General features: G+C 36.2%; 1 long non-coding RNA gene across 3 annotated transcripts; it reads right to left on the bottom strand.

Moving 5' to 3' along the window:
* Nucleotides 1-2,091: 2,091 nt before the first annotated feature.
* LOC120071596 (uncharacterized) lies at nt 2,092-4,322 on the bottom strand. Of its 3 annotated transcripts, XR_016527792.1 has the most exons (5): nt 3,315-3,616; nt 3,169-3,230; nt 2,872-2,926; nt 2,425-2,545; nt 2,092-2,272 (listed from the first exon to the last, which is right to left on the bottom strand). It is a non-coding gene; the product is annotated as an uncharacterized LOC120071596 (long non-coding RNA). The 3 variants fall into 3 exon arrangements; XR_005480296.2 differs by lacking the exon at nt 2,872-2,926 and having other exon boundaries at nt 3,315-3,992; XR_016527791.1 differs by lacking the exons at nt 2,425-2,545; nt 2,872-2,926 and having other exon boundaries at nt 3,315-4,322.
* Between the last annotated feature and the right edge of the window lie 6,386 nt (nt 4,323-10,708).

The following is a 10,708-nucleotide window of genomic DNA, read 5'->3' on the forward strand; positions in this document are numbered from 1 at the left end:
AGTGAAGTTGTAACGACCCGACTTTCTAGAATGAGAATCAAACCACTACTATATGCATGCATAAATCTCAAAACGACATTTTCACATAATTTGACTAAATCCAAAAGAATAAAATAAATTTTATTATAAAATCTCTGATCAGAGTACCCCCTAACTTAAATTAAGAATAAATTAAATAAATATTCGTATTACTCATTCAAAAATTTAAATGTTTAACTTCTAAATTAAAATAACATGAGAAAAATAAATCATAGGCGGAAGCGTTTGACAAGTCCCAAGGCCTAGTCATGGATTTGAAGGAACTCATTCTGAAGGAAACTGTAAGCAGAAGCAAGATCGACCCAAATTCCTCCATTTTTCGTTGAATGTGAGATTTATAGTAAAACAAGAAACAAGATATGCATTTATATATAAATTACAGCATGCTCTCAAAAGGTTTTAAAAACCTTACCTTTGAAGACCTTTCTTTAAGATTCCCTCAAACAAGACACGAACCCCTTGAAGACTTTCTTCAAAAAAAACTTCAAATAAGAAAGAACACGACCACAAAGACTTCCTCGGTATTCTCAAACTTAGAACCCAGGAGTGGTGGGCTCTAGCTATTTTACATTGAGGGAAACTTAGGTTGAGAGGATAAAGGAGATTTGCAAATTGTTCAGCAACAATTTCAAAACACAAAACTCTTCTGTCTCTTTTCTCACTATCAATCTCGATAATCAGATTATTGGAAGAAGGAGACTCTCTCTTGTCTTTCAAAGAACCAAATACCACAACCACCCACGTACATTTACATGTATATATATATATATATGTATATATATACACATGTATATGTATACATATATACACATGTATATGTATATATATATATATATTAATATGTTATATCACATATAACATATAACCTATAGATTTAATATTGTATCACATATAGATATAGTTTCTTTTCTCTTTAATATGGTATTTAATATAAATCACATTTATATTAAATTTAATAGCTATGAATCCTATTTATAGAATAATATTGAATCATATTCAAATATTTATTTCCTCTCACTAAACTATAATGTATCACATATAGTTAAAACAACTTAATTATATCATATATAATTAAATCACTCTATTAATTTGAACAATTCAAGTTAATCCAAAAGCTAATTCTCAGTTAATCCTATTGAGCTATCAAGGGGACCTCATGGACCAATAGTTTGAAGCCCCAATGGTACATGAGTAATTAATTAAATTATTTAATTAAATTATTCACCATCCGTTAACTATCGGGCACTCCACTAAAGACCGACAGTTACACTCTTCGCACTACAGATATATTTTTGTGTCCATTGGATATAACTAGTCAATAGTACGATGACCCTTCACAAATTTCTTGTAAGTACAGATAGGCCAAAATTATCTAACTCCTCAAGTACTATTGATCCCTCTAATGAACAATAGATCATAGTTCAACTATGACTAAACCCCTCTCGGGCCAGGAGAGGGTGTAGCGCCACATTGTTCAAGACCCGGAATCAGCCCCTAATGGAACAATTTATCTACTTACCCCAACCTTGGGGAATGAGTGAATTTCTTCTTGTGAAGCTATGTTTCCAGCTCCCCAATCAGACGAATCCCCAAAATGATAGGTTTGTTGAGTCAGCGTTCTGGCCACTCTCACCCATACAAATCAAAGGACCGCCCTCATAGGCAGGAGTTCACAACTCATTCAGGATTCAGGTCATGTTACCTATGATCATTCTGGTGAAATGTAAGTCTCTATTATGAACGGCGTTATATAATGCGACTAAACATTTCATGGTCCAATCTTATACAAACTCTTTTTGTATAGAATATCCCCGCTCACATGTCTATACATGAATAATCAAGATCATATCATTTGTAACACTTTACAATAATTGTAACACCTACAAAGCGGGCCATACTCGTAGTGTTACCAAGATAAGGTACCCAACCTTATCCATCTACTACAGACCATTTAGGTTATCACTTAAACATGATCCACTTGTATGTCTCTACATACATGTTTAAGTTACAAAAATAACCTTGGATGTTAGTTTATTAGTTTGTGGTTAATGCAACTAAAATATAACATATTTTATTAAATAAATAATGAGCTTGAATAAAATATCATATTTTTTTATTAAATACACAATGAGTTTGTTCAATAATATTTACAAACTATAGGACCCTAGGAGATTTAGGGCATCAACCCCAATAGGATTCTTCTTGTCATTCACCGTTTTGTCCTTTCCGTCACCTGAAAAAAATGTAGATAATAGAGTGAGTATAGAAATACCCAGTAAGTGATCGATCCACTACTAGACTCACTAAGTGTACATGTTAGCTTTCCTATCAAGACAAAGATGTGCATCCTGAACATAGGCATAGGTATAGGCATAAGGGGCAAACCTGAAGGCACGCTTTCATAGAGACACAATAACATAATCTTAAGTGTTGATCCCATAAGGATGCCGAAACATACTCAGGGGATGAACACAGTCTGATAGGAGTGCTAACAATCACCATCAGTCTACATGCAACAGACAGTAACATATCTCATGAGTTTCTAGAACAGCCTCAACAATCATCTATGAGTCAATCATGGAAAAATATTCCATCACAATAGAAGCATGCTTTTAGTGTACTCACAATCTTAACATCAACTTGGGGTTCGATGACAAACCAGTAGTAAATCACTTACCTTAGATTTAAGCCTAAATAAAATAGCAATCCAAAGTCCTTTTTATCTTGAGAAAAATTATTGAATCAATCCCTAAACATTAGCCAACTTTAAATTCTAATATAGGGCCTAATTTTAATCATCGTAATTAATCAAAACATGCCCAAACAACTTACCTAAAGTGTGGTTAGATTCAAATTCACTTCCAAACACTCGAACAAAAGTTCCAATCTAAGCAAATACAATAACAGTGGTTAGAGCCTCAAATTCCAACATACCATATTTAAATCAAGGGTTCCAAGGCTTAACATATTTACCAAAATGTATCAAAATGCTTTTGATAAAGTTTGAATAGCAGCTCCAAACCTCTTTCAAAACCCAAATTAATCCTCCCCAATCAAGATTTAACCAAAAGTTTGGCCAACTATCCATTAATAAACAAAAATCCTTAAAGAAAAAGAACCAAGACTCACCAAAAGTCAACACTCGGGTCCTTATGCTGCTGGGTGCTCCCACGAAAACTTCGATTGAAAACCTGAAATATAAAGGGTAACAACAAATCAGAGCCAAAATTGAATGGCATTCAAAAGTAAGAAATCCTCACAAATCACAATCTTACCCAAAATCCCAAAATTCTAGCAACCTCTAATGCTGGTGGCGACTTACGGCAGCAAACAAGGTTGGGGGAGCGGCGGCGACTTGAGGATGCGACGTGACGCTAGATGGCTGGGCTGAGACATGCAGACGACTAGGCTGTGTCGCGGAAGTCCGACGACTTGGATGAAGGCTTTATGATTCTGAGTGGTCACGATGGTGGGCGTGGCAGGTGTGGTCTACAGGCGGCGTCTTCTTCCAGCGGTCGGATATAGTCGGTCACAAATGGTGAAGGAAAGAGGCAGAGAGAAAGGGGTCGGTTCTCACGCGATTGAAGAAGAAGAGAAAAGCTACTTTGCACAACAAACAAAACAACATCTTCAAACCATTTACAAATAATGTCAGCCATACAAAATAGATTCCAGCAAAACCAAAAGAAAACTAACCCAACAACTTACCTAACTGCATATAAAAGAAATTAAAACAAAGCAAAATAAAATGAATTTTGGGAGCATAAAAGGAAATAAGAGAAGGAACATTATACTCCCTAAATGAAATGGAACATCATCATCAATTTCTGGATCTTGTTCGTCATCAACCAGGTTGCTAAGGATATGATCTGTAAAGGGAGGGATAGCAGGGTAATAACCAGAACGAGTGCAGCAAAGGAATATCCTGAAAGCCGCATCTCTTTCTTTTGCATACTTTCGGTAGACACGTGTTGGCCTCATAAACTGCTCTGATCGATCTACCCAATGGCCCAACACAGTAATGGAATGGACTAACGGTGCATCGACACCAAACGGCTACTAAGAATGTGCTACTGACGCATCTCTTTTTCTTTCCCCTGCGTTGACTTTCATCTTCTTGTTTTGACCTTCTTTCTGTCTCTGCTCGTATTTCTTCTTTCTCCTTTCATTTCTTTTCCTTATCTTCAGCAAGTTACACTGAAGTTCTCTCTCAACCTTTTCATTCCTCAAATTCTCCCAATATTGGTTCCTCCATTCTTTTGCGATTTGGGCCACCTGCTTCCGCACTCTCTTCCAAGATTCCTTATATAAAGGGTTGCTGAAAGAAGAACTTATTCCCTCTTACACATGAGACAAAGAAGAGAAACGAGGAACCATATCTTATTTTGTTAGACAGAGACCTTCGCCCATGCTTCTTTCATTTTATTGGTTTCCTCTGCAAGAGATCGTCTCCTCTAAGCCCATATCTCTCGTATATCTTTCCACCAAACTTGTGAACAAACACGAGGTACTTGCATGTCCGATCGGGCCCCGGGTTTCTCTTTCTCTTCCCCATTTTTAACCAATTGAGCATTCTGATGCTCCTATTGAAGGAACTCTAACGAGAGAGAACCTTGAGCGAAAGTCAATCGATCAAATTCCATTTTCATTGAATACAAATTTTACAGTAAACAAGATATGCATTTGTTTCTAAATTATAACATGCTTTAGAAAGAATTAAAGGGTTTCAAGAAACCTCACCTTTGAAGAACTTTTCTTCACATTTTCCCTCAAAAAAATCACAAACTCCTTGAAGACCTTCTTCAAGATTAACCTCGAACAAAACCGAACACTACCACAAAAGTTACCTTGGTATCCTCAGGGTGAGAACCCAGAAGTGGTGAGCTCTGGCTATTTTGGATATGAGGGAAAACTTAATATAGAGGAGGAAGATTGAGAATTTTCACAAACCCAAGACAAAACACACAAAACACTTCTATATTTTTCTTTCTCAATCGTCCAACCAACCTTAGAAGAAGAAGAAAAAAACATTTTTCTTTTATTCTCCTTGCCAAAAATAACCACCACCCACTAATGTGGGTGGAGAGAAAAGATGGGTAAGGGAATTGTAACTCCTTTCCTTATTATCAATAAATAATAATAATATAAATATAAATATAAATATGATAACTAACTTATCATATTATATTATATGTTATATCGAATATAATATATAAACTGTAGTTTTAATATTGTATCACATACAATAAAAACTATAGTTTCTTTTCTCTTTTATATTGCATTTAATATAAATCATATTTATATTAAATTTAACAACTATGAATCCAATTCATGGAAACTATATTTGAATCTCATTAAAATATTTATTTCCTCCCATTAAGCTATAATGTATCAAATACATTATTGAATGATCTCTTAACCAAGAGTTCCATGAGCGCGTTCAAATCGCTCCAATTTCACCATGACCAAAATACACCAAATACATTCGAACGCACAGTTATGCAGATAAATAATAATTAACAGCATGCTTTGAACAAGAAATAACAAGGGAGAGAGTTCTCATACCAGTTGAAGACGCTCTTCAAGCTATGGAACTCAACGCAGCGGAAGACCTCTACCCGATTAACAAACGCCCAGCAGATGCGTTGGCTACAGCAACACGAATAACTGCAAATAAATGAATGCAGCAGGGACGACACCACCAGAAAAAAAATCCTAGGTATTCTCAGAGTGAGAACCCAAAGCGTGGTCTTTGGTGAGTTTGGTAGAGGTAGGAAGAAGAACTGATCATGTAGGCGATAAGCAAGTGGGAGAGAATATGAAGCTATCGCATATCTAGATGCTTATCGCTTAGAAGGAACTACATGATCGTGTAGATTTTACTGAACGATCATTTAGAAAAAAAGTAGGCGATCATTTAGCAAACATGACACACTATATGATCGTTTAGGAAAGCTAACCGATCGTTTAGGAACTAGTGTGCGATCGTTTATGCGCTAGGTAGGCGATCGTTTAGGCGTGAGGTATGCGATCGTTTAGGCGCTAAGCGACTATCATATAGGCTCTCGACTTTAAGTGATCGTTTATGTTTTCACACCAACGCAAACCTTCCGATCTTTTTTCCAAACTCTTCAAATAAAACAAATTTCATTTTTATCGGTTATAATAATCGGCGTTGTTTCCCCACTAACGCACGTCCGAGAGAGATTTTAGGTTAATTATCATATAATTAACTAATTAAATTATTAATAAATATAATCATACTATATTTTTACCCTATAGTTTGATATCACATATCTACTATAGTAATTTCTCCTCTACTTGATATAAATCATATTTATATTTAATTTTCTCCAAAATAATGTATCTCATACATTTAGTCAATTATATTATATATAATTAACCAGTCCAATTATATCAAATATAATCGAACTTCCTCTTGTCAATTTGAAAATTTCAAATTAACCAAAACACTGATTCTTGACTTTATCCAAGCTACCCAGGGGACCTAATAGACCTGTGGCTCGAAGTTGCAACGGTTCGTGAATAGCTTACTAAACTCTTTAACCACGAGATCCACCATCCATTAACTATCAAGCATTCTACTAAAGACCAACAACTGAACTCTTCTTACCACAGATATATTTCTATGTCCATCGGATATAACCAATCATGAGTACGATGACCCTTCATAGATGCTCGTAAGTACAGCTGGGCCAAGTTACCATTTTACCCCCATAGTTACATCTCACTCCTTAAGTACCACTGATTCCTCTAATGAACAATACAACATAGTCCAACTATGTGTGAACACCTCTCGAGCCAAGAGAAGGTGTGTGGCGCCACATCGTTCAAGCCTTGGAATCAGCCCTTAAGGGATCTATCTATCTACTTACCCCTGCCTCGGGGAAGGAGTGAATTTCATCTTGTGTAGCTGAGTTCCTAGCTCCCAAATCAGACGAATCCCCAAAATAGTAGGTTTAAATCGGCGACCTGGCCACTCGCACCCATACAAATCAAAGGACCGTTCTCAATGGCAGGAGTTCTCAACTCACTCAGGATTGAGGTCATGTTACCTATGATCATCCTAGTGAAGTGAAGTCTTTGTCATGAACGATGTTATATAACGAGACGTTAACACTTCGTGGTCAGGTCTTATACAAACTCTTTGTATAGGACGCCCCCACTTATAATTCCCCAACACAAGTCACAACACTTGTGACCATTCCAAAAAGCGGGCCGCATCCGTAACATTACTAGGATAAGGTTTCCCTTCTATATCTATATACTACAGACTATTTTAGTTATCACCCAAGACATGATCCACTTGTATATCATCACATACATGCTTGAGTTACATATAGATAACCAGGGATTTTAAGTTTAATGGTTTGTGGTAAAGCAAATAAAACATGCAATTAAGCAAAAAAAAAAATGTGAAGTAAATATCATATATTATACAACTCAAACGTTCATATAAACCGTTTATAAACTACAGGACATGAGACTTTAGGGCATCAACCTCAACAATTATGACAACTATATCACATATAATCGAAACAACTTAATTATATCATATATGATTAAATCCCTCTACTAATTTGAACAATTCAAATTAATCCAAGAACTGATTCTTAACTAAATCTTCTTGAGCTACCAAGGGGACCACATGGACCTGTAGTTTGAAGCTCCAATGGTACATGACTAATTAATTAAACTTTTTAATTACATTATTCACCATAAGTTAACAGGGGCACTCCACTAAAGACTGACAGTTGCAATCTTTGCACTACAGATATATTTCTGTGTCCATTGGATATAACCAATCAACAGTACGATGACCCTTCACAAATTGCTCGTAAGTATAATTAGGCCAAATTATTGTTTTGCTCATGTAGTTATATCTAACTTCTTAAGTACCACAGATCCCTCTAATGAACAATAGATCATAATTCAATTATGACTAAACCCCTCTCGGGCCAGAAGAGGGTGTGCCGTCACATTGTTCAAGACCCAGAATCAGTCCTTAAGGGGAGCAATTTATCTACTTACCCCAGCCTCGAGAAAGGAGTGAATTCCATCTTGTGTAGCTGTGTTCCCAACTCCCCAATCAGACGAATCTCCAAAATTGTAGGCTTGTTGAATCAGCGATCTGGCCACTCTCACCCATACAAATCAAAGGACCGCCCTCATAGGCAGGAGTTCACAACTCACTCAGTATTCGGGTCATGTTACCTATAGTCATCCTAGTGAAATGTAAGTCTCTATTATGAACAATATTATATAATGAGACTAAACATTTCGTGGTCCGGTCTTATACAAACTCTTTTGTATAGAATATCCCCGCTCGCATGTCTATATATGAATGATCAAGATCATATCATTTGTAGCACTTTACTGTTGGGGTTGATGCCCTAAATCTCGTAGGGTTCTGTAGTTTGTAAACACCTGTATGAATAAACGCTTGTGATGTAATAATATGAGATATTTTCTTCACTGTTGTCTATGAAATATGAGATATTTTAGTTTCACTAACTACAAACCAATAAACTAAGATCCTTGGTTGTCGTTGTAACTTAAGCATGTATGTGGAGATATACAAGTACATCATGCCTTAAGTAATAACCTAAATGGTTTTTAGTATATGGATATAGGAGGGAAACCTTATCATGGTGACACTACGATACGGCCTATTTTGTAGATATTACAAGTGTTGTAAAGTGTTATAAATGGTATAATCCTAATCATTCATGTGAGACATGCGAGCGGGGGTGTCCTATACAAAGGAGTTTGTATAAAACCGGACCACGAAATGTTTAGTTTCGTTATATAACGTCATTCATGATAGAGACTTTCATTTCACTAGGATGACCATAAGTAACATGACCTTAATCCTGAGTGAGTTGGGAAATCCTGCCTATGAGGGCGGTCCTTTGATTTGTATGGGTACAAGTGGCCAGATTGTCGAATCAAACCTACTACTTTGGAGATTCGTCTGATTGGAGAGCTGGGAACTCAGCTACACAAGATGGAATTCACTCATTCCCCAAAGCAGGGGTAAGTAGATAGATTGTTCCCTTAAGGCCTAATTCCGGGGCTTGAACGATATGGCGCCACACACCTTCTCATGGCCCGAGAGGTGTCCATTCATTGTAGGACTATGATGTATTGTTAATTAGAGAAATCAGTGGTACATAAGGAGTTAGATGTAACTACAGGGGTAAAACGATAAATTGGCCCAGTGAAGCGATCTGTGAAGGGTTATCATACTGTTGATTGGTTATATCCAATGGACACATAAATATATATGTGGTGAGAAAAGTGCAACTGTCAATCTTTAATGGAGTGCCCGACAATTAACAGATGGTGGATTCGTGATTAAAGAGTTTAGTCAGTTATTCACGTACCGTTGGAGTTTCAAGCTACAGGTCCATAAGGTTCCCTTGGTAGCTCAATGGATTCGTTGAGAATCGATTTTTGGATTAGTTTTAAGCGTTCAAATTAACAAGAGGAAGTTTGATTATATATGGTATAATCAAACTAGTTTGATTATATGTGATATAGTTGATATGATATATGAGATATATTAATTGGAGGAGTTAATATAAATATGATTTATATGGAATAAAGGGAAAGGAACTATGGTTTAAATATTACATATGACGTGATATTAAAACTATAGGTTATAAATATAATATGATAAGTTAGTTATTATATTGATTTATAACTTGTGATAATTGTGGGTAGTTTCTCCTTTAACCGTGCATGAAGTGGGAGGTTATATTCAATTTTCATAACTAAAGGATAAAATGATGTTTTCATTTTGAAAGTATTCGCTTCATTAAATGTTTTACTAATCGTTTAACTGACTAGAGACTACACGATAGCCTTCTAAGCGAGAGCCTAAACGATCGTGTAAAGCGCCTTTTACTAAACGATCGTGTAGACGATCCAGCATGATTTACTAAGCGATCGTGTGCCAAGCGAGATTTACTAAACGATCGTGTAAACGATCAAGTGTATTTTTCTAAACGATCATGTACCTAGCGAGATCTACTAGACGATCAAGCATCTTAATATATGCGATAGACATTACATTCTCCCACTTGCTTGGTCGTATAGCTCGATCGTTGTTTCCTCCATCCCTCTACCAAATCCAACTGAGCCCACACCTCATGAATTCTCACTCCAAGAATACCAAGATTGTCGATGTTAGAGTAAGAAAACATGCAATAGAAGTATCAAGGATCCATAAGCATTCAGATTCACTAGTTTTGGCAGAAACTATAGCATGTTTATCTAAATAATAGGATTTTTAGATCTTACCTTTCAAGAACTCTTCAAGAACTTGATCAATCAGCAGCAGTCCTCACCAAAGATCACCGTGAACCACCTTAAGATCTTTCCCACTATCCTCTTGGAGTTTTAGACGAGTTGTACAACTCAAGAACAGCTTGAAACGATGAAGAACAGAGAAATACTCACAGCAGCTCACTTCGAAGAACCTTTTCTTCTCATTGAAATTTTCTCTCAAAATTTTTGTGTTATGCATAGCTTCAATTCACTCCAATCTTCTTTATTTATTGCAGACGAACATGCAAAGAAGAGATATGCATGACTTGCAGCTTATGCTTGGAGCTTTAATGAAAAGGAAGAAGTGGGCTTTGTG

Source organism: Benincasa hispida, chromosome 2 (genome assembly GCF_027475165.1).
Source record: "Benincasa hispida cultivar pf3 chromosome 2, pf3_genome.v1.1, whole genome shotgun sequence".
Classification (NCBI taxonomy): Eukaryota; Viridiplantae; Streptophyta; class Magnoliopsida; order Cucurbitales; family Cucurbitaceae; genus Benincasa; species Benincasa hispida.